Source organism: Apostichopus japonicus, chromosome 11, assembly GCF_037975245.1.
Source record: "Apostichopus japonicus isolate 1M-3 chromosome 11, ASM3797524v1, whole genome shotgun sequence".
NCBI classification, from domain to species: domain Eukaryota; kingdom Metazoa; phylum Echinodermata; class Holothuroidea; order Aspidochirotida; family Stichopodidae; genus Apostichopus; species Apostichopus japonicus.
In genome coordinates this window covers 13,910,443-13,936,343 of record NC_092571.1, presented here as the reverse complement: position 1 = coordinate 13,936,343, position 25,901 = coordinate 13,910,443, and the positions used below count along the sequence as shown (strand labels likewise).

At 36.8% G+C, this 25,901-nt stretch overlaps 1 protein-coding gene and 2 long non-coding RNA genes across 3 annotated transcripts in view; 2 read left to right on the top strand and 1 right to left on the bottom strand.

Annotated features, from left to right (window-relative positions):
- Positions 1-25,901, top strand: part of LOC139975693 (uncharacterized) — a 153,413-nt gene that overhangs the window by 20,893 nt on the left and 106,619 nt on the right. The window lies entirely within an intron of this gene.
- Positions 4,646-25,901, top strand: part of LOC139975689 (uncharacterized) — a 53,856-nt gene continuing 32,600 nt past the window's right edge. The window contains exon 1 of the mRNA XM_071983799.1: positions 4,646-4,917. The gene's annotated coding sequence lies outside the window, so the exon portion shown is untranslated. The remainder of the gene's footprint in view (positions 4,918-25,901) is intronic.
- LOC139975692 (uncharacterized) lies at positions 6,452-24,388 on the bottom strand. Its single transcript, XR_011795832.1, has 5 exons — positions 22,937-24,388; positions 14,589-14,715; positions 12,828-12,939; positions 8,937-9,095; positions 6,452-8,370 (listed from the first exon to the last, which is right to left on the bottom strand). It is a non-coding gene; the product is annotated as an uncharacterized lncRNA (long non-coding RNA).

Here is a 25,901-nt window from a genome sequence, read left to right as displayed (position 1 = left end):
ACGAGTAATAACGTTATACAATGATGACTATTGGCACATATAGCTCAATTGTGATTCTTATTTTATTCGGATGGCGGCCATTTTGAATTTTGTCATGTAATGGGTGACCGAAAAAAAAAATAGCTTGGCACTATATCCTAAAATGTTTACAAATGTCCCAGCATGGAACACAACAAATTTGATCCTTTTACCACAAATCCCACAATTATTTCACATATCCGCCCCACTATATGTATGTATGTATCCATATGGACGCTGGTGTGCTGGGGAGGGGTTTTTCGTTTCGCTGCGTGTGGGTCGTCTTTTTGTAGTTTTTGGAATGTTTGAGTGTGGGGTTGGGCGTTTTGTCTCTGCAGGTCGGCGGGCGTATGTTTTTTTTTGGCTCGCTTGACCTGAGTTTTGTTTGTCAGAATGGGATGGTTCGGTAGTGCCGTTTGGCCGTGACGTTTAGTATCCCGCATGGCGGGTCACGTAAAAAGCACAATGATGACTTCTTGGAATATATTCCGAGCGCACAACAACTAATTTAGCTAAGATATCGAATCATCGTTTTCTTTTCCTGTCTAATATTTCTTGTTCTCAATACTATAATCAGAATCAATAGCCGCAAACTGCGTCTAGTCTGTAGCATCTGGTAGCTGTGTTTGGGAAGTTCCTAAGAAATATCCAGGTAGGACACACTGTTATCTGATATCAACTTCAACTATTTATGGTTTTAGTAAAATGTTTACCGAACTGACCAAAAGAATACAGTTAGCAGACATAAAACGCTTAGTACTCTGCATAGCAACTTTGTGAGATGATATTTATTTATATCTTATACGATGTTTATCGTTCCAAAATGTTATTGATATTTCCCGTTGTTTCTCAAATTAATGAAGAAAATCGAAGAAATGAAATATTTGTGGAATGCTAGTGGATCGAAATCGAATACATTTATCACCCACCACTTCAAATTATATTTCCTGGGACAGTGATAATTTTGGTATCATGTTTTGAATAATTTCTCCATCGGTAGGACTGGTAAGTGTTAAATTTATGCACGCAACCTCGTCGTCTTGATAGACGCTATCACTTTAAACAAAGAAGAAAACAACAACAACTTGCAGAAAAGCAGTCCATAAAGTTCACAATAAATTCTAATTTGCCGTTTCTATCACGCTCAAGATCACTTCCGTGTCGTATTATATATATGAATATATTATACCAGTCTCATTGCGATTATAATCACGGCCCGATGACATCCGCTCTTTGATCTAATAAAATGATATAGGTAACACTAGTGATATATGATCATTGTATCACGTTCTTGGAATAGCACTTTCATGCGTTTTTGGTAGTGTTACTAGTTTAAAACTAAATTAACATGGTTAATTGTCGACAAGACAAAGTCCTACATGGCAGAACTACTTTAAATTGGCGCGGATCCTCGAGAACTACATCATATAAATCAATGATGAACCGCCTTGATTGAATCACAATGTTGAATATATTTTTACCGATGGTAATAGCCATCGATGTGCATGTCTACAATACAAGTACAGCAAGGAGGTTCGATGTAAATATCAGTCTATACATTGTATTGTATTCTAATGTCAATTTTTCTTGCCTTACAACAATGTCGTATTTCAATGTTTGTATCCCACACTGACTTAAGTATCAAATCTGGTAAACGCATAAAAAGTGAACTCGTAACAAGATAGTTATTACAGTACAGTAATACGCTCTCAGTCTGTGCGAAATTATTAAAGATAGCATCTGTGTTTTCTAATCTCGTTTTGTGGCATCTCAAAAACAATATTATATTGATTTCATATGATAATAGGAATTTTATATGGAGTATATAGGAGTGGTTCGAAAGGTTCTTCCGAGATACATTTTGCTTAATGCTAAAGATGATATTGTATTTAACTTAGTCATGCATTTAACGAGGTGTAGGTGTCTACAATGTAACGTCACATTGTGGAAGCATTCGTCAATTATTCATAGCTAATTAAGGTACAATGCTTACGGAGTTATGTTAAGTCTCATATTACATATGAGAGCGTGCCAGTTTTCTTTACATTCTTTATGCGAATGCACCTCTTAAATATTATGACTTAACGTAATATTGCCATATTTTGTTTCTAGCACCACATTTGTGTCGGTAATCGTTAAGCAGCGACGTAGCCAGGAATTTGAAAGGAGGGGAGCACTTTTTGCGATTGATATGGATTTTCAAAATTGTAGGCAGGACTATCTAAGCGGAGCGCCACCATCGGTTGGCGCGCAGCGTGCAGGAAAATTTCTGGTTTTGATACCACCCAGATCACCGGAAATGGCACTTCTCGGGCTTGAAAATGACCAACCAGATGTACACTTTTTGCCTGAGAACCAAGTATTTCCCGATAGTTTTTTTTTCCATCCATAACCTTTTTGAAGATTGTCACCAGTCACAAATCATGTTCGACCTCATCGCATGTCCTGTGGATCATTGCTTTTTATAGGTGATTCTACGTCGCGGCCCACAATATCCGTCAGGCCCACTTTTCAAGGTTCCAAGCCCATTATTTGTTCAGAATTTGAAAATTCACGCTTCTCGTGAATAAACTCACTTCAAAACATATCCATAATGTTGCACAAAATTTCATCTATGGACAACCAATATAGAAAAACCTCCTTCAACCCCTAACAGACCGGTCAAAATTGCACGAGTAGAGGGAAGTGTGATGCAGAATGTTGGTCAGAAATTTTGGAAAATTCAGACACAGTTAATTTATTGGTGTAGAAATATTAAAACCTCTTATAACGGCTATTATAAAACTTGGTTGAAGGAAATGAAAAAAATAGCAGATATTTCCGAAACCGAACACTACACACATAGGCGTAGGAGGCGGGGGGGGGGGGGGCTGCAGCCCTTAATTCGCCATTTCTAATGTAAAAGAGAGTTTTGACATAATTGGACCTCCATGCCTTTTTCTCCATCTACATAAGACATTTGGTTGTTTACATTAGCATCCCGCGGTACACTGCGCAACTTTCACGGACCGTACGGTACACGATGGCATGCGATGTAGGGTAAATAACCGATGCTTGTTTATATGATATTGACCATAACATGTTGAACGAAATTTTGGTTATTTTTTTCGGGCAAGTCGGACAGTTTTGAGGCTGTTCATCCTGGAACGCCATTTTCATGCTCACTGATATGATGTGATATCTGCTGCTGTTGCTTTACAAATTCGAACAGGCGCGTAGCGAGGAATTTGCCAAGGGAGGGGCGAAGCCTGTAGGCAAATTATCTAAGCGTAGCGCCACCATAAGTTGGCGCGAAGCGTTCAAGAAAATTTTGGCCGAACATGCCTCCCAGATCACTGGAAATGGCACTACCCAGGACCATTTGTTGGCGCGAAGCGTACAAGTAAATTTTGGCCGAAAATGCCTCCCAGATCGCTGGAAACGACACTTCCCAGGCCTTGTAAGTTGCATCTAAGCACTTTCTATTTTGAAATTACTGGCGATATCATAAAAAAAAAAAAAAATATGCTGAAGGGGGAGGGGGGCGGTCGCCCCCTTCCCGAAATGCGTCAGGTTCCCCGACGACACGGTCGAGTTCGAGACCAGCCACAGTTGGTTTCATAGCACAATTCTACAATTGTTTAAGGCGTATATACACACACACGCGTTATGATAGACCATATATAGTATATAGATCATGAGTGAGAGAGGAAAAATGGAAACGTCAAAAATGGAGTTGTCGGTGTAAGGGGTAGGGTGAGGCAAACGCCCCTTCCGAAATCCTTGATCCGTCACTGACTACCCTGTGTATATAATAGGGACCAGCGCTGTAATGATGTCACTGTTTCTCTTTCTCTTCCCGGTGTCTTGGCGTTTTCCTTCTACTCCCTCTTTTTCTCCTTTTTCTCTCTTTCTTCTTTTTCTTTTCCCTTCCTTCGTCTCCTCCTCCTCTTTTTCCCCTCTTTTTTCCTTTTTTTTTTTTTTTTTTCTCTCCTCTTTTTCTTACCCGGGAGGCGCGCGCCCCCAACGCCCCCCCCCCTGGATACGCGCCTGTTGTGCATACAGTTCGTGACATTCCATAGAGTGCGGTTAGGCAGGCAATATGTATGTTATTACGCAGTGGCCAACTGTAGGCTTGTAATTGGCTATAAGCTAAATTTAGCTAATTGCATCTGCCAAACTAAGTAAGTAGTTGAATCAGTAGGCATGAATGTTACTACGATTACAATCGAGTTAACGGAGCTGACGAGTATTCAAGATCAAAAGAGCACTGACAAAATACCATGCTAAAAAAACTACAGTTTAAAAAAAAAAATCGACACTGAAAGGGGGGGAGCGGTCGCTCCCCCTGCTCCCCCCTGGCTACGTCCCTGTCGTTAAGTGGCAATGACCTTTCTTTTATAATAAAAGTAAAATAGGAAATGTTCGCTGCAAAGTCAATAAATATTTACTTAACTTAATGTCGAATATATTGAGGAGGATTACTCGTGGTACTGTCCTTGAGTTCAACCTTCAACGAGAGGATGTTTGTACTTTATCGTCTATCATTGACTGATGATAACTCCCGTATACTCACTCATTACATTTACATATATAAATTCTTTACAGTCTACCAGCCTCCTACACCTCTTGTTTGTGAAGGCCCGTCCTCATCTCCATCTGCATCATACCACGTCGTCCTATCTTGTTCAATAACAGACGGGTATCCACTGATAAATCTGGAAGTACTCAAACCCGAGGGCTGTGATTATCAGAAACATTACACAGATAATAACGGAACTAAAGAGCTTTTAGTGTACGTTACTTCTTGTGATCAGAACTCAACTATTGGATGCATCGCTACTCAGGAACCGTTGGAGTCCCAAACTACATCACAGTACGATGAAATATGTGAATTTAACATCTCTAGAACCGATCAAGGTAAGTCATTGCTCTTTGATATTTGTATTTTATGAAGCTTGTAAGAATTCTTTATTTGAACGGGAAAGATATATCTTAATGAAAAAGGCCTGACCTTTAGAAACACTGCTGGCAGACACTACCTTAATCCACTCTTCGAATACTAAAGGAAACAAGACAAAACAACTTAGTTTATGAAACATACAAAAGTGTAATACTGTTTTAAAATACTTTTGCGTACGCTAAAATTGTAATGAAAGACGACATCCCAGGATTCATAGCTGGATTTCAAATAAGAGCCTATAAAGAAGATACTTTTGATAACCTTTAGAATACATAAGCTTGATGGTTATTCTCATGACTTAAATGTGAAAAGTGGTGACCTAACAGATGGTTCCACGTTCCTGTGTGGGGGTTTCTTATGAGATATACGAGTAAGACTCACCAAGATTTAAAGGGATCTACTACTCCCAAAATAATTAAAATATAAGTAAGAAACAATATGGAAACATCATAAACTAAACTGTAGCTGTCCATTATTGGCAGTGTATTTGTGCAAATAGATCGAAGATATGTAACGTTATATCCTAACATTGGGTAAATTCGGTGTTTTTATCCACAAATGTTGACTAAAGGAAGCTGTATATTTAAACATTTTGTTTAATGTCAGTGTTTGTGTAGGATGTTTATAATCCAAAATACTTGCAACCAAGTCCATGGCACTGTCATCTCAAGCACTATCACTGCAGTACATCTTACAGTTTCTCTAGCAATGCAGTGTTAGGGAACTACATCTCATGTGACCTTAACATGATGTAAATATGCAACACGCTCTAATCTAGGCTGATATTTTCATTTATCGAGTAATAATAAATCATTTAAATATATTACAAATGCAAGTACTTGCCTGGAAGATCCTTAAAATTTTAGACAATTATTTCGTTAATGTACCTAAAATGGGATCATCAGAAAAAGAAGAGGCAGGTTTAATTTTATTTATCCTAAAAAGGCATAATATGTTTAAAATTATTTTGAAGTGATTTAAACAGAGAGGCCCGTGATTTTCCGTGTTCTCAAAACTGAAATACCCTCATTGAGTTTAATTCCGCTTAAAACGAAAATCATATAAAACTTTCATCTAGCTCACGCAAGCTACCTTTACAATCAAAGGGAAAATCAGGTAAAGTGATTTGGTGTAGATAATAATTAGCTTTCCGAAAAAGTGCGAGTACTTTTTAAAAACAAATGAGACTTTGCATGTCATTTTTCACTCGAAACACTTATTTCGGACGGTAGAAGGACGTTTTATATGCTGATTTTAATATATACAGAATAATTTAATATATATATATATATATATATATATATATATAAGAGACTAGGAAACATTTGGGTAATTAAGGAAATATGACTTTTCACTTTTTCTCCAAGTAAAAGCTGAAAAATGAAAGATGTACGAGTGAATTCAACCATTTTACGTTGAAATGTGGTCTGTTAACCAAGGCCTGGTTTTTGCATTGTATAAGTGCATGAAAAATATGACATATGAAATATGTTGCGTATTTTCTCATTTATTTGCATGTAACATTTCTTATTTGTAAAATTCTGTAAATATACATTTATTCAAAAATGCAGGATAAATAGCCATTTAAATGGAATAATTTTACACAACAGTGTTACCTTGTTAATTCATAGTAAAACGAGCAGACATAAACATTTTATCTCAATTCTGGTGGATTAGATGTCTTAAAAGAGTTTGCTGTTACAGATACTAACAAATTAAGCAATTTAGCCATAACATTCACTGAATTTTGAATAAACCATCACTTACTAACAAAAGCAAAGATTTTTATCAATCAAGTTGACAAAATATAGCAAAAATTTAATATATGATTATTTTTGGTATGATTTTCCCAAAGCGAACATAAAATGCAAGTATTTTTTGATAAATAGTCATTTTGGGGCAAAATGGATATATTGTACAATATTTTTTGTATCTTTGGGGCGTTCCAATACACCCCAACCAGTTAAGTGTAGCAATACACCACTATGATAAATTGTATATATCTTTGGGGCGTACCAGTACGCCTCAACCAGTTAAGTGTAGAAATGCACCTCTATGATAAATTGTATTTATCTTTGGGGCGTACCAGTACGCCCCAACCAGTTAAGTGTAGCAATACACCACTATGATTAATTATATATATCTTTGGGGCGTACCAGTACGCCCCAACCAGTTAAGTGTAGAAATATACCTCTATGATAAATTGTATATATCTTTGGGGCGTACCAGTACGCCCCAACCAGTTAAGTGTAGCAATAGACCACTATGATAAATTGTATAAATCTTTGGGGCGTACCAGTACGCCCCAACCAGTTAAGTGTAGAAATGCACCTCTATGATATATTGTATTTATCTTTGGGGCGTACCAGTACGCAACCAGTTAAGTGTAGCAATAGACCACTATGATAAATTGTATATATCTTTGGGGCGTACCAGTACGCCCCAACCAGTTAAAGTGTAGCAATAGACCACTATGATAAATTGTATATATCTTTGGGGCGTACTGGTACGCCCCAACCAGTTAAGTGTAGCAATAGACCACTATGATAAATTGTATATATCTTTGGGGCGTACCAGTACGCCCCAACCAGTTTAGAGTAGAAATACACCCCTATGATAAATTGTATATATCTTTGGGGCGTACCAGTACGCCCCAACCAGTTAAGTGTAGCAATACACCAAGAAAATTGTGTGTGTTTCTCAAAACTACATATCTTCTTTTACACAAGTTGTTGCAAGAAAATAAGAGTACACACTGCCCAATCAATAGTATGTGTAAAACATAAGGTTTCCTAGTTATTCAGCTCAAATTCTTGATCTATAGCTGCATATCTTTCTTTCAAGTCACAGACTTCCCTCTTTGGAAGGCGATTTTTATGGGTTAAATTTTAAGTCCCAGAACATTAAGGAATGGAAAGAAACTGATGGTGTGTATGGCTGCTTATTTCTTCCTTGGCCACAGTCTAGCAGTTTCCAGTCTCCAGTCCAGGATCCCTTCATCCAATGTAAAATAACCTCATCCTTTTCAATTTTAGTGACTTCTCCAAAGTATGGTCGTGTGCTTGAATCAATGAGGTTTACGGCTGCTATATTCCCAACTTTAATATAGTCAGATACTTCAATAACTTCTTTCGCAAAGTTATAACATTTATATATATCACCACTCTGAAGATCTTCAACTCTAAAAGCAAGGAGCAGAAGGGCAGAAGGACAGAAGATAGCGGTTCTTATTCTCCCTGTAACAATTATCCATTTGCAAAAACAGATCCTTCCCAAGAGTATCCTTGTGCTTCACTAGTGTCCACAAATTGCATGTAATGGTCATGTTTGAATCATGTTGGATATGCTTCAGATCAGTCATAACATATATGCAAACTTGTCACATGGACCTTTAGTGTGAATTAGACCACCTGAAAAGAAAGAGAAGAATGAATATATATATACTACTTCATTGACATGTATGATAAAGAGGTTGTTATTACTTGTTTTCTGCTGTTAAATAAAGTTTGATAATTAACCTACTATGTGCTTTAACAAACAAAACAAAACAGTCACATAATATTTGATGGATACTAAGGCCATTATCTTTATCAGAACAACAAATAAAGAACATAATTGATTTTACCTCAACCAAAACAATAGGAACACTAGACTTCTTGTAACCTTAGGTGTCCATCCTTATACTATTTATGAAGATAATCAAACTTCCCCTCTTGAGACATTGTGTTGTAAAACAAGGCATCATACAAACAAACACCCTGTATAAACACCCACACACACATGCTGCTCACGCACATACATACTGTACTATACACCAACATGACATTACAATTTCATACTGTAGGATTACAATTTCTCGGAAACCAGAAAACATGATGGTTACACTTATAATGACATAAACACTTTCCGTCTTGTGCACTCTTAGGTCACTTCACAATACCATGGAGGTAAAACAGACCTCCATGATAATACTGACCTGTTATGTGGATGTGAATGTTTTACATCCTTATCACTCTGGACAAAATGTGGCAGATCAGTCTTTGATTGGTCCATTCCATCGACTATAAGGGTATTCAGTTCCAAAGAAACCTGGCACGCCTTAGTGCGGGCAAGATGTTACTGCTCTCCTTTTGACCTAGTAAAAATAGAACATATAATGATACAAAATAAACTCTTAACTGATACAGGGTTTACGATATCAGATAAGAAATATTGATTTGAGTTTTGATCCAATATCATTTGAGAAATAATGTAAATGATATATGGGTCAATCCATGCCAAATCAACAGATTTTTGGGTCGATTCCACGTCGACCCTCTTAGAATCGCCTGGAACTGATATGGTGTCCTGCCATACTGTATGTCTCAAAGGATGAAATTGGGCAAAAAAAAGATTTGAAAACTTTTTCGTTGCTAGGTTACGACCCCGCCTAGCAACCAACTTAAAGTGGCGAAAATGAGAGTTACATCAGCCATGCTAACAACATTAAAAACTATTGAAATGTATTAAAAGGGTTCTGTCTAATACTCTTTGACTCCAACCCCCCCCCCCACACCCTCCCCATAGTGCACTATGCATATTTGTATACATGCATACAGTATGTGACTGACTTTTACTGCAAAGAGACTGCATAAACATGCATTCAAGGTATACTGAATTATTGGTATGGTCCACAGTGTGCACTATATATGTGTGTACATGTTCAGTACAGTGTTATTTTACACCAAGTACTATTAAATACACACTGTCCAAAATAATGAACAGTATACACACTGTACATGTATTTACTGGTTAAACATTCCTTTTAAATTATTGAAAGTCTTTTAATTTATTGAATTAGCAAACGAATTATACACTACATTGCAAATATTTAAAAAGACATTGAAATATGCACTATGCACTATATATGTGTGTACATGTTCAGTACAGTGTTATTCTACACCAATTACTATTAAATAAACACTGTCCAAAAACATGTACAGTACACACTGCACATTTATGTACTGGTTAAACATTCCTTTTAAATTATTGAAAGTCTTTTAATTATTGAATTAGCAAAAGCATACACTAAATTGCAAATATTTAAAATGATATTGAAATATGCACAGTATTGAATGGAATGACCAGTACACAGTGTGTACTGTACATGATTGTGGACAGTGTGTATTTATTTAGTGCTTGGTGTAAAAATAACACTGTACTGAACATTTACACACATATGGGTCAATCCATGCCAAATCAACAGTGGCCTCCACGTCGACCCTCTCAGAATCGCCTGAAATTGATATGGTGTCTTGCCATATGTCTCAAAGGATGAAATTGGGCAAAAAATTTTTTTTTTAAATTTTCCTTGCTAGGATACAGCCCCGCCTAGCAACCAAATCCAGATTGCATTTTAAGAGCCCTTAATTTGTGTCAAGTTTGGAGGCATTTTTTGCATAAATGTTAAGTATTTTATGTCTGATATTGCAGATATTGTGGAAGACATGTGGCCAGTTTTCGAATTTAGCTAATTTTGAGGAAAATTTACGGTCTCAATTTTTCGTAGCAAGTATTTAAAATGGCAGAAAATGAGATAGGGTCTTTTCTGGCCCTACTTTGAGTGTGCTCTATATTCACAAGCAGAGGCATGTTTGAGTTTTAATTTCCATAGGATCCTTGTCCAGTGGTAGTTGTACGGGAAAAGTGCAAAAAAAAAGTCAAGCGGGTCGTACGTTTTACGAACAGCGCCCTCAAACTTAAGAAATCTCACTTCTGGCCCTAATTGGGGGTCCATTTTGGGCCTGTGGGTATTTTTTAATTTTTTTTTAAATAGCATTTTTCAGGAGCGTATTGACCCTATTTTTAAAAACTCAAGTCAAAAAGCTGTGTATTTTGTGTTATCTACTTAAATTTACGACTCAAAAATTGCGAAAATCACTTCGTTCATATGTATGAAAATGCTTGCACAAGCCGATTTGAGTACTTCAAATGACAACAACTTCTTAGCATTAGCATACAGGTGCTTAACAATTAGGAGGGTGGTCCACTAGCATAAGGACTACAAATAAACTGCATTTTCAGGGTCATATGCCCAACGATGCCTGTGAACAGCGCCCTCAAACATCACATTTTACCAATATTTTGGGCTATTTTGGGCATTTCAAGGTCAAATTTGGTCACAGTTAAAAGTTTTATTTTCGGTTTTTAATACAAAATTAGTAAGATATGTATAGTTATGATGCACAGAATGAGCTAAAACATCTTTTATATTAGTTATTAATGCTCTGATGAGCAGCTTAAAGTGGCGTATATGAGAGTTACATCAGCTCTACAGAAACATGCTTGCGAGGGCAAACAGTGGTAACATTGTATCTTCATTCAAAGAGATGTTAAACAATATTAGAAATTATTGAAATGTATTTATTAAAAGTGTTCTGTCTAATACTCTTTGACTCCCTCTCACCCCCACCCCCCCCCCCCAACACCCTCCCCATAGTGCACTATGCAGATTTGTATACATACAGTATGTGACTGACTTTTACTGCATAGAGACTGCATAAACATGCATATACTGAATGTTTTGGTATGGTAATCTTCTGCTTAAAATTGTCTGTATGCATGTAACCCACCCCTCCCACCCACATCCTCTACCCAACCCTATATCAGAATAGAAAATTGTGAACCAGTGCGTACAGTGTGCACTATATATGTGTGTACATGTTCAGTATACATGTGTGTTATCTGTTGTCAGAACACTTTTAATAAATACATTTCAATAGTTTCTAATGTTGTTTAACATCTCCTTGAATGAAGATACAATGTTACCACTGTTTGCCCTCGCAAGCATGTTTCTGTAGAGCTGATGTAACTCTCATACGCCACTTTAAGCTGCTCATCAGAGCATTAATAACTAATATAAAAGATGTTTTAGCTCATTCTTTGCATCATAACTATACATATATCTTACTAGTTTTGTATTAAAAACCAAAAAAAAAAATTTTAATTGTGACCAAATTTGACCTTGAAATGCCCAAAATAGCCCAACATATTGGTAAAATGTGATGTTTAAGGGTGCTGTTCACAGACATCGTTCAACATATGACCCTGGAAATGCAGTTTATTTGTGGTCCTTATGCTAGTAGACCACCCTCTTAATTGTTAAGCACCTGTATGCTAATGCTAAGAAGTTGTTGTCATTTGAATTACTCAAATCGGCTTGTGCAAGCATTTTCATACATATGAATGAGGTGATTTTCGCAATTTTCGAGTCAGAAATTTGAGTAGATAACACAAAATACACAACTTTTTTACTTGAGTTTCTAAAAATAGGGTCAATACGCTCCTGAAAAATGGTATTTAAAAAAAAAAATTGAAATATACCCACAGGCCCAAAATGGACCCCCAATTAGGGCCAGAAGTGAGATTTCTTAAGTTTGAGGGCGCTGTTCATAAAACGTACCACCCACTTGACTTTTTTTTGCACTTTTCCCGTACAACTACTACTGGGCAAGGATCCTATGGAAATTAAAACTCAAACATGCCTTTGCTTGTGAATATAGAGCACACTCAGAGTAGGGCCAGAAAAGGCCCCTATCTCATTTTCTGCCATTTTAATTACTTGTTACGAAAAATTGAGACCGATCCAATGACCTTTCTCTGAACTTTAGGGTTTGTCATCTTAGTTAGGGCTACTATATCCAATTTGTAGTTCAAGCAAGTTTTTGAAAGAGATAAGTGTTAACTAGGAGCATCACTGACACACCCACACATATAGAGGACTTGAAGGAATAGATAGTCTTTCTATTGCTTTTGACTTCTGCAAGGATTCAAAAAGGAAAGCAGACATCAACTTTTAATTCTAAATTAGTAAAATATTTTGACTCACTTAAGATGATTAAGATGAACTTCTTGCAATTGTCGGCATTCTTCATTTTCCTTTCCACTCCTTGTTCTTTCCGCTACCTCTTTCAAGTACCACCCACAGTAAACTCAGTCGTCTAGAAAAATATAATGTTGAAATACTTTAATTAAGCATTTAAAGTATAAGTTTTACTTCACACAATGGTGTAAAATTGAACTGCTTAACCTAATCAAGAAAAAGTTATGTAGTGATTAGTGATAGAGTTTTATTGTGTCAATTTGAACCATGTTGTTTTTATGAATACCCATAGAATAATGCAATGAGCATGTTGAAATTGTTTACTAATTATAACTGAAGTTAAGCATTCTTTTAGGTACTTTAGGGAATTCCTTTAAAGGAGTATAGGGTGTTGAGAGTAGCTAATTGAGAAAAGAACAAGTAAAGCTGTACAACATCTTCTCATGTTATTTATTAGACCAATTGATAGGGATGTTTGGAAATAAGACCTAATCATTTTCCCAGACAGTTGAGGTAAATGTCCTCAAAGGTGGAAATTAAAACAATTAAAGAAGTTTGACCAAAGGTAAGCATATTTCAATTTCTGGCATATTTGGGGGAACTTTCTGAAAATGTCACTATCTAAGGGAGTTGTTCATTGACATTTCAGCAGAAAGCACTTTTACTCCTGATTTGAGTGGAGGTTGCAATCAAACTTATGTCACATGTTCTTTAGAACTTCTTTAAATCAAAATTTTTGACAATAATTCTAATGTTTTTAAGGAATGATAATGCAGCTTTAGTGGCACACTAGCTGTGAGGTGTATTCTCTCCAGTATGTACAGTACAGTCTTTGTGCTTGCTGAAGCTGAAGCTAACAATAGAGACACATGAATTTTTCTGAAGAAATGTTTAATGGACTGCACATGTAGTTAACTAAACAGATTAAATGTCACTGGATTGTATGAAGTTAAAGCCTCCATAGTCAGCAAAGATAAAAGGATGCAATGCCTGTGGTTTTGACACCCCGGGCTATAACCCACCAATTGTGATTGATCAGCAGACCATGTACAGTACTTGAAAGTTATCATTTGTAATGTACACAGCTATTGTTTGTGTGATAATTCTGGCAAAACAGTCTTACAACAACACTTTCGACCTCACAAGTTTCAGTTTACTTTATCAATGTCTTCATGCTAGTTAATCAATTTAAAGCTACTAGGCTAGCTATGAGGAATTTGAAATTTTATTCCCCTTTTCCCATGCAATGTATGCAACAATAACTGTCATAAATCCATGCACATTCACAAGATAAAATAATTAGGAATCTTGAACTCTTCTAAAGATTTCCATAAAGTATTCCTTGGAAATGATGCTTTGTTCACCAATGCCAATTTCTATCATTTCCTTCTTCATGCGTGCATGGAGAGAAGTCTTTGTGTATGACACTGGAAGGTGCACTTCTGTTTTGTGGGGCATGTAATCTCCAATATGTTCAAATAAACACCTCATCCAAGCTAGTGCAAATGGAGTTTTTGTTCTCATCCTTTTCTTGCCTTTATTGCCATGAATTGCATTTTTCTTGCCAACTTGAAATTATTTCAGACAATCTTTGAATAACTTGCTACTAATACCAAAGAACATACAAAATGCTTTCTCACATACAATCTTCCCACAAATTACATAAATAGAACAAGATTTGTCTCAGGTGTGACATGATCTTTCCTGATGAATCCAAATCTTGTCCAGAGTGAATTGCTTTAGCTAAGTTTCCCTCACTTCACTAACCTCTAGAAAAGACTGTTCTAGGTCATCGTAAGAAAGCGATTTGATACAGCTACCATCACAGCAATCAGATTGGAACATAGGCAGTGGATCAAATGCTTGATTGGGTCTCCTTCATTTTTTCTCACTCCTTAAAAAAAAAAAAGGTTTTGATCACATGAAGAAATTGATGCAGAAAATTCTCTGGCAATACCAAAGCTACTGCTACTACTTCCATTTGAACTTATGTCAAGGTACAACCACAGCGAATCATTTGTTGTATCTGGAGAAATAGTACTGATGTTGTAACTCACAGTGACTGCCCCATTCAAACGGCAGTGAAAGTTTTGTTTTAGTATGATTATTTAAAGTTGGTTCCTCTTCCAAATTTTCCATTTCATTATCCATGCTCACGTTCCTTTTAAAGACCAACTATGGAGACTTTTCGATGAACATAAAATCCCACCATTTTGCATGTATGTAATCCTTAACTGACTCCAATTACATTGCTGTAATTAACTTTACCAATTTCGGACGTTTAATACGTGAAAAATGGGACGAAAAGTCAGCTTCTATTTCAGACATTCCTGAAACATTCCTAAGACATCAGGTGACCATGTGACGTCAACGTTTGTATACCTCACTCACAACTATACGTTTAGTGTGTAAAGTCGTATACTTGAGCTGCCAAAAACATCAACGATATTACTCCTTTTTCCTCAAAATGCCACAATTCTGTGTTGTTGGAGGTTGCAGTTATACCTCATCCAACAAAAGCATCAGCTTTTTTAGATTTCCGAGTAAAAGAACCGACGTAAAACGCCGCAGACTTTGGATCAATTTTTTGAGATCCACGCGGAAAGATTTTTCAGCACCCGGAGTATCTCATGCCCATGAGTCCACATGCATGACCCTGCTTCTGTGTATGCTGCAAATGTCTCATTCTGTGAAAATTATATACTGTCGATAGCTGTGTCGGACCATGGTCGGACATAGCTAATGTGAAATTGACCGTAAACACGCCCTGGACGTCCTTACATGTAACATTATATCACGCAATTGACAGTAATATATTTACTGTAAGAGATGACCGTATATATATACCGTGCCAAGGGTATAGCATTGTTAGTACATGTACGGTAGTTAGTTACAACTCTCGCCGGCGTTGGCTCACAGCATGTGTAAATAGCCATGTTAGGATTTACCTATTTCATTTGTTGTATTCCAGTATCGTGAGTTCGTGATACATGTGTAATATTGTCCGTTCTGTTTATTCCGACATCTGCATGTTCCAAGGAGTTGAATAAAAACGGTAGTATGTAGCGATCGGACGTTTTATTTCGTTAGTGACTGTCTTGTGATTGTGGGATGTTACTGGTCAAGGCCTGTTTCAACTAGACCTAACTCTATGGAATTACACAGAGTCACGGTAGTTTTTCGCCCAGGATTGAACAAGAAACGTGGATTAGGATATTCACTGCTAAATTTGTTTATTGACAGGATACTTTTTTCTGTGTTTGTACTTTTGGATGATTAAAACGAGTAAGTACTACGTAAGTATATTGTACCGTACGGACCTATTGACGCTACGCTATGTAAAAGATGCCTCCATTTGAGTTGAAATTTTGCTAATAAAATAAGCAATTTAACTAAAATTTCTGCTTATAATTGTCTTAAAACTTGTTGTTAACCTTCATGTGTTCTTGTTTTAAGCTAACAGCTTTTCAAACGCTCGAAATTGGAAGTCAAAAACAGTACAATTGTTCGCTATCTGTGTACAAACAGTGCCTATATCAGCGTTTGATTTTCGCGGTATACAAACTTTGACGTCACACGGTGACCAGGGGCTCCTTTGGGTCAATCTCTGTTTTCAGACATTCCAAAGGTTCATGTCACGTGACTACCCAAAATGTCCACTTTCGTGGTCGTTTTTTGATGGGTTATAGTAGGTTTTCGAAGATTATTTTTTACACATGTTGATTATGGGTATGTAAACTCCCAAATTAATGGAAAATCTCAACAACAAAAATTGCCTCCATATTTGGTCTTTAAGTGTATTAGGTAGGGATGTATTTCCCTTGCTTTTGTGTGGAGATAAGAAAAGAGTTGGCTCAATGTCCAATTTGTCAGGATCATCCTCTTTACATTCTGACAGAAAACTGGTAATTTGTTAAAATTTGTAAGGGTTCCTTCACACATTTTGTTTCCCATGTAAGTGGAGCACAATGACAAATGAGCACAACTAAATCTTCATTTACTCAGCTGCACACCACAATAATATGAGCCATGAATGTGAAACAGTATCCAAAGGCATGCATTGAAAGAGTAAGCCCTCACAGCATGACCACTGCTCAACAGTTTTACTCCCTTTCTGTGGTTAACCCTGCTTTTGAAGACTGTATATATTCACTGTTGGTTGCTGCAGTATAGACTGCCTTACACTGTGATATGAACTGGCTAGGTGTCATATGATCCTTTATTGACACACTGTTTGACCACAACCAAAGAGGCAAAGTTTTCAGGTTTTATTTCCACAATGGAGTTGCAATCAGGCAAGACAATATTGTTGTGATTGATTGCTTCTGAGGTTAGTACTTTATGCAGACTGTGTAGCCCTGTTATGAAATCTTGCACATCTGTGAGGTACTGTATGTGGATGTATGGAGGGAGAGGACTTCTCCAATGTCAGTATCAATGCTGCAATGTTGAAAAGTGAATTTTTAGTTGACAATATTTTGTCGAAATGGTAGTGTTCTACCAAACTTCAGTACAACTTGTAAAAAAGGACAAAACTCATTAACTTCAATAAAATAGCCTGACCTTCAATAATTTTCCTAGCCATTGGGACACAGTCCCTAGTTCCCACAATCACACATAGTGAGAGCAACAAATGTGAGTAAAAATCTGCACACTGGACCATGCAGGGACATATATTTGGGTCTGTTCACGTTAAAGCGCCCAATTTGGTTGCCTGAGGTACCAAATTTTCAAATTACAGTAAAGAACTTCTATTCTAAGTAAATAACATAACTAATATCTGCAATTTATGAATCAGAATTGACCAGAGCTTAAACTATTCTGGAAATTATATTCAAGATGGCTGAAAGTGTGACAATCTATAAATTTTCCAAAATTTGTTCTTTTTGTAATGGTGGTGTGTCATTCCATTGCTGCTACATTTGGGAATTCTGTTTTTATTTTCTTTATTAACACAAAATTTGCTATTGTGAGACAAGTTTTCAATGATATCGATGATGTTTTTTATAAAATATTCGAGTATCGTTAGAAAATATTCAATTTTTCCTGAAATAAAATTTAAAAAGTTTTTATTTAAAGAACAAAATTGAAATTAATAGTAACAATTATACCATAAAATTAAACCACAACATAAGCACATATATTAACCAAAAGCTGAAAATTCTGGGTCATGTCCTCTCAGAATTTTTTTTTTCTTGACTCTTGTTTCGGACATCACCCCTCCAAAATGATCTTGTTTCGGACATCACCCACCAATGGTTTACCTAATATATTAAACCTAATATTTAGTAATAAACCAAATGATGTTCATTTCATGGCAATAATGAATAGAAAAGCATTTTAGTAAGTTGTTACCTGTACCAAAAGAGATCTTTGGACCCTTCCTAGGTTCCAAGTTCAAAACAAAGAAAAGGGATACAAGTGATCCAAGTGATCAACAAGACAATTATTAAACGAAGGCCATGCTTGTTAATACTTAGCAATATATATCAGTACATCACGATATGTGATGATAACAAACAGCATAAAATTCATTTGAAATAATGAAAAATGCAAACACTTGTTTTATAGATTTGCATAAGACTGTCTTGGACTATGTTTCGGACATCACCACAACTGTATTAGGACATCACTGTAATGTTTTCTACACAACGCATATCATATCAAAAGTTAAATTTGTAACAAAGGGGTCTTTGTTGTTGACAGGCTACCTACAAGGTATAATGACAGTTTTGAACTTATTATAGTTCAAATCCTCAGTGTTTATTACAAGTTACTTTATGAGCATTTCGGACATCACTGAATGTTTCGGACATCACCTTGGAAAAATGTTCACAAAGCTGCATAACAATAATACATATATCAGCAGGTAACAACAATATGAAGTAATATTTTTGCTATTCAAACCTGTTCAAGCAACAAAAGTCTGCTTCAATATAGACACAACAGTCAGACAGTACAGTACTTAGCAGATTTACACTAGATATTATGAATTTTTGAGGGAATGCAGTTTATTAAAACACCATAGACTGGGAAATCAACAAGGTGTACTGAAAAATAATGGCACTGTAAATTCTTGGGAAAACAAATGCCCTGAGGCACATATTTCAAATTGAACATCTGGACAGAGCCGATAGGTGAAAAGATAGGTGATAAGTGAAAATCTGAAGGCTTGGTGTAAATGATAACCCCATTTAATGTTAATGAATTATCACTGTTTACTACATACTCAATTCATACATATCCAGAATACACACATTTAGTTTAGATCTTCGTGCAAGCAGGAACTCACGAAGAAGCCATCATTGGCTTATCAAAGCCGCAAGCTGACCGAAGTCAGTCTCTTAGATTCATTTTTAGCGACCATGATTATGAATTGTCAATTGTCAACAACTCTGTAACTGGACGACATACATTAATCTTGGAGTGACACAAACTCGGGACCTTATGATTGAAAGGCACCGGCGTTAACCACTGCGCAAACACTCCATAACACTCCACATAGTGACCATTCATTGAAAAATAGGCATAAAGTTAATCTCTGCTTCACCACATTCGTTACTGTACCTGTCCAGCATACCATTTGCATTGGCAAGCGTTCACCAACACTTCCCAGACATCAACTTATACATTATTTTGCAGAAAATGGTATTATTATTGACTGCAAAGAAATGTTTCCCCAAAAGGGTTATAGAATTCTTTTTATCTTTTACGGTTTCCACATTTCCATCACCACCTAGATGAAGTCTGCAATAATTGAAACAAACAGCAAATATTTACCATTTAATAAATATACAGATGTACACAGGAGACATCCCTACATAGCTAATTTGGCACCCACCTGTTGTAGCTAGTATCATAGAGTCTACTATTTAAACAATTTTCAGAAGGGAGGTATCATAACCTAAACTCCACTAGAATGCTTGGTCCTATTTTGTAATGTCAGCAATAACAACTATTTTGCATCCCTTCAAATGGTACCCACCCGCTCCCACCCCCTCCCCATGCACCTTTGAGCTGGATCTGCCAATGTTGAAGATTGCTTCCACTGGCCCAGCTAAGCAACAGCAGTAGCCAATACGAGTAACTACTATAAGTACTAGTTTAAATATCCTTCTTTATTGAGATTCATCATTATGCCTTGGCAACTATGATGTGAAAAACAAGTATTCATGGTTTGTACAAATACTCCTTGTCACATATGAATTAAATGATTTACTTTGTAAGATTGTTATGATTTAAGCTTATGGCCTAAACTTACATTTAAGTATAGGGCTTAGATGTTATGGTATACAGCAGCTCAGCAAATTGTTCAACTTTATCATTAAGTTTCATCATGATAAATATCTGTATACTGTACATATCACTAAAGATCTGAAGTCTCAGTGAAGCAACTCGGAATGAAAACATGGTCATGCATGCATGATGCACCACTCTGTGTATATTAATACTGTTGACACCATCGAGTAAACCTGGAGGTTTCATCACACAGTAAATCCGTGTACCAGTCAAAGAGGGTCATGTGCTGTAATGTGTTCCAGGGTGGTACTAATAATCTGATATACTGCATTAATCTTCACATTGCCCATTGTGATTTACTAACTAATACAGTAAATGTATATTTGGGCTTAGAGCAGCAGACAACACACAGTTACCTAGCAATGTCTGTACCTTAACATTATAGTTATAGTCGTTGACCAACATTTATAGGTTAGATCACCAGACACGTTCCACAGTCCTACTACTTAGCTAACATCTTCCCAAAATACTGGTAGCTTTTCTTGACAACCATCAAGTTCCCATCAACAGTTAAACTGCTCTGACATAGGGTGTTATAGATGCACACTGAGTCCATATCATATAGAGCGACAGACGACACTGAACGGTGTTCAGTTTTTCAAAGTGACGTTGACATACTATGAGCATAGACCAGGGTTGTCCAACCTACGGCCCGCTGGCCACAGTCCAGCCCGCCGCAGGGTTGCGTCCGGCCCGCCAGAGAGGCTCTACGATGTGAAATTTAGTGAGCAGATTTATTGATAACAATTTGAAGCTATATAATCAATCATTCGAACCTTCTGGGTCCAAAAAAAAACTTTATACAGGTCAGTTTGTATGACACTCTCTCAGCGGAGGGGAGGGGAGGGGGGCCGGCTGGACTGTTTTATCAGGAAGGAAAATAAGTTAGTGCGCTCCACGGGCAGTGCTCACATTTTGTTGCCTTAGGCTTCGCGCAAAAAGTCGAAAAATCGAGCGAAGGGTTCATACGGCCCCCTACTTCATCATAATCATTCCATGTGGCCCTCCTCTGCAAAAGGTTGGACAACCCTGCTGTAGACCGATGTGATAGAAACATGAGCTACTGTGCTACAAAACTCATCTAGGCCTATTCCAATTGTGTGTAATTAACTTTACAATTATCAATATGATATTGGGAAATATCAAATTGGTACCGCCATGGAAGCTAAAACACATCACATGACAGTCCATGCATGGTACCCACGTGCCCTTTGATGTAGTTCTTCTAGCCTATAAAAAGGCTTTCTATGGTTGTGACAAATAGCTTGATTTAAGCTATAGCAGAAAATTACAGCATTACTTTCTAATGTACTGTATACTGTGATGGTATCCTGATACATGTTATGTCAGAAAAAATTTCACTAAACGTTTTTTTTACTTCTTCAGTACTAAAAAAAGGAAAATTGTAGTGTTAATGATGTCAGTTCTAGAAAAATCCAAGTAACTTGATGTTCCCAGTAACATTCATACCCAAATATGTAGAATATCATTTTAGACTTGTCACAAGTCATCAAAAGATGAATACATGTTGGTCAAATGACACCAAAAGTTGAGAAGCATTCTGTTGTAGGATCTTAGTGTATTCTAGCACACTGAAATCAACCAATTGAATCATTCAGTTGAAACTAGTGCTGTTTTACAATATGTTGGATTCACAAAAGTGATGTCCGAAACACATGGTGATGTCCGAAACATACTTTTAAGGTTATTTTGCTATAATATTTGGTAAAGATGGATGAAGTTTTGAGTAGTGCAGTATGTATGTTTGTAACAATAGAACTTGTCATAATATATGAAGTGCTCATCTATTGTGGCTTTTTTTCAAGCAACATAAAGCAATATTAATTAAAACTTGTTTCGGACATCACTTGTGTTTCGGACATCACACACATGGACGGAAAATTTGAAATGGTTATAAAATCAAAACGGAGGAGTGGAAATGTGTCATGTACATACTGTAGTTGGGGGAGTACTTATGCTTTAATTAGAGTAACAAAACAGTCTTGTGGGTTTTAGCATACTTCATATAATAGTTGCTTCATGACGTTTCGGACATCACCAAAATGTGGACGGAAACATTTTGCATGTTGTTTAACTTCATTGTGTAGTAAAATGTGGCTGAATGGACATGCATCTGATATATATTTTATTTGATACAACTATGACAGTATTGAAAAGGCACACCACTTTCAACATTTGTTATTTAACCCCAAACTATGCCACTCATAAATTGGTGTATAAATGTGGACGGAAAAAGTGATGTCCGAAACACTGGTCCAGTTTCGCAATAATTCGCAAATTCATCGATGAAATTTTCTGAAATATTTATGAGAGGGAACCTATAGCCACAAAGTTCAATCATGACAAAGTTTGGAGTAATCCTCTTTTGGAGTTGAGAATAGATCAAAGTACAAATTGTGCAGTTTGAAAACGGCAACATTTTCCGTCCACATTTCGGCACTTCTGGGAGTATAACATACCTATATGCATATCTCAGGAAATTGTCTATGCTATGGTAGGTACAGCTAGGTGGACTCTCTCCATGGGGATAATATTTGTATCTCTAGAATCTCTAATTATTTTGTCACAATGCTCCAAATGCCATTTATGCTAATTTGGGCGCTTTAACGTGAACAGACCCATATGCCAAAACTGTTATTTATGTTTTGTTATTTTTTTCTTGGGGGGAGGGGCATGTTTGTAACTGGAAAAGCCTGAAATAAATTATAGCAATATGCACCATGTACAGTATGCAATAATGAAGTATATGAGCATATTTGCTGCTATAAAGATTAAATTTGAAAATTAGCACTTACCTAAGTTCTTAAATCTGTTCTTGGACTTGTGCTTTTATACAAGATCCAGATCAGATCCTCTGATTTTATCAGACGATCATCTCTCCACGGGGTAAACTGATGCATTGATCCAGTCGCATTTGCACTCGAGCCGTACTATGGATCTGATCCTTGCCCGGGCCGGTAAAAAATTCGGATTGGAAATGTGTCACTCGCAGCCGGAAATCGCGTACTAGTAGTACATTTGGTCCAAAATTTTCGTTTTCAAGGTTCATGGCCTAGAGTGACAATGCTACGTAAGATTCATAGGTCAGTTATGATTATTATGTTGTATTGTATCGACGATGGTCAGGAATTCAGGATGCAAGCTTTTTACGAAAAACACCCGATTTCGAAGAAGAGTTGACGATAAAAATCGTGTCAGTATGGTCGCTAGCAACAAGTGTAGAATTCAAAACGATAGGCTCAATATTCGGAGTTGCCCTGGGACAGGGAGTACAACGTATGTGTCATAACACACGATGTTTTTGTGCGATTACACTTACAGTATCTACTATCTACTGTACTACCAGGGAGTTGTAATGGGTTGCGGCACAGCTGATCTGTCAATCACTTAAAACTAGTACGGGGTGGCCAAAGGTCATTTACGGTTAGCATAATAATAATCAGGGTTACCAGCGACAAGTAACAAAAAAACGTTAGATTTGCCAAAATAAAACCCCAGAAAACGCTAGATAATCAGTTTCACTCACTTGTTATGTGTTGTTTTCAATAATTCGTTGACTGTTCGTTGCACTGATTCATATCATAGGCAGTCTAGTGATTATTTTAACAAGTTAAAACGGTTAATAACAATCAGGAAATAATACAAGAAAATTAACTGTGGATTTTAAACCCAAGTATGAAAAACCCATTAATATTAAAGCAGTTCACGCGGTATTATAGTGTAAAAGCCACGGAAGCCTATAAATATATTTTATTGGGTTGCCAAGTGGTAATTTGGTCTCAAAGTTTCAGAAAACAAAGTAATTATTTTGTGAATTACCGATTTGGTGCGATTTTTGATAAAACGTATGCTGGAACCCTAGAAAGGTGAAAAAAAATACGCTAGATCTATTGTGTGAAAAGGCTAACTCTGGTAACCTTTATAATAGTACTGTAGTAGACTTGTTTAGTTGTACTGTGTAAAAATATGCACTATGCGGAGTTCTCATCAGTATTACTTGTCAAACACACATGCATATAGTCTTATTTGTGTTAGGTTAGCCTTTCTGTAGAAGTATTCATTTGTGGTTTACATGGATACATTTGGAAAATGTCGCTTTCACTTGTGTAAACAGTAGCACGGTGGGGTATGGGGGCAGGGGCATGGAGATCTGCCCCACATCGATGCTAACCCCAGCTCCCAACGACTTTGCTGATGCTATATAAACAACGGTCGACCTGACCACCTCCCCTCCCCCCTCCCCACCCAAAAAAAATAGCTGCATGCTTGTAAGATAAATTATGGTATATTTTTTCAGCCAGCTTGTGATCATAACATTAAAATCACTTGCTATAAAGAATATCATTATATCCCCACCCCCCCCCCCGCCTCACCTATACACATACACATACACATTTCTGTTGCGACAAGTCCATTACAATATAGTCCTAGCCTACGGCGCTCAACCCTCCGATTTTCTACAGCCATAGCTATTTTCACTTAATTAATCGCACTAACATTGACAATACATTTAAAGCCTCCTAATGTGGCAAAATACATCAAACTTCCATGATAATTTTGGAAAACAGTAAAATGCTTGTGTCTAATTGATAGGGTTATTTTAATTTTGTTTGGAGTATAATTATACAAATTTACCAATTTACTCTGTGCATTGTGATCAACTCCTAGCTGAATAATGTTACTATATAAAGGAAAATACCTAGTCTCCAACAAAAGAGGGAAAAAACACATTTTAGCAACAAGATGGAATAGAGGGCGTACTTTTTTGCGACGTGGAAAACACACATATCTCTGGATCTAAAGGTGTTACAAAATCCTCCTTTACATATGTCATTGTCATTAACACAATTAAAAAGATGGGCAAAATTCAAGGTCATATGTATCAATTTGAGAAAAATATCATGTATATATTTTACAACCAAAATTGTTTATTCGCCGACTCTAGGCATATACTCTCATTTAGGATTTGTTCACATTCAGCACTTCTTATTGATTAATATTTTCGGAAATAAGATTGGAAACTGATATGCAGAAGTTATACACAAAATCTATCACATTTAGGGTTGGGGATCTCGCCACCACCTATAGTTAGTGATGTATTGAATTCGTATAGATTATGCCCGCACGTCATTGGGGTTTAAATTTTGTAATTTTTGTGAAATAATATGTGATACGGAAAAACAGATGTACTTCGGGTTCTTCATCCATCATTACTGTCCTCTTTCATGTAGTAAAGGGGGGGGGGCACATCACTTACTTATGGAGGCACAATGTGTATTGTTAAATGCCGTCCAGGGGGAGGGGTGATAGGGGAGAGTTCTCCCTTCCACTTTGTGAATTTTGGATCAATTTTAAGGGTCCTCAGATGCAATCTGGTGCTATATTTAGCAACTTGAAGTAATTTTCGGGCTTGCATCTGTCCAATATTGATGTTTTTAATTTAGGCAAATAAAGATTTTTTTCTGAGTATTTTTTTTTTAACACTACAACCGCATCTGAAGAGGAAGGGCACCTGGGGCACGATTTTTTTCAGGCCCCAGCCCCCCCCCCCCTTCGGCGACGCCACTGATGGGTACGTCAATGGTACTGGTAACTGGTTTCTTACTATCATAGGAGGCACCCCATACTATAGCCCATCTATCAAAACGGGAAAAAGACATTACGATTAACATATATACATAGACAACATATGTACTGCACGCAGCCGCGTACACTACACATATACATATTGGTTAACATGCATGTGTGCCCACGCTTTCT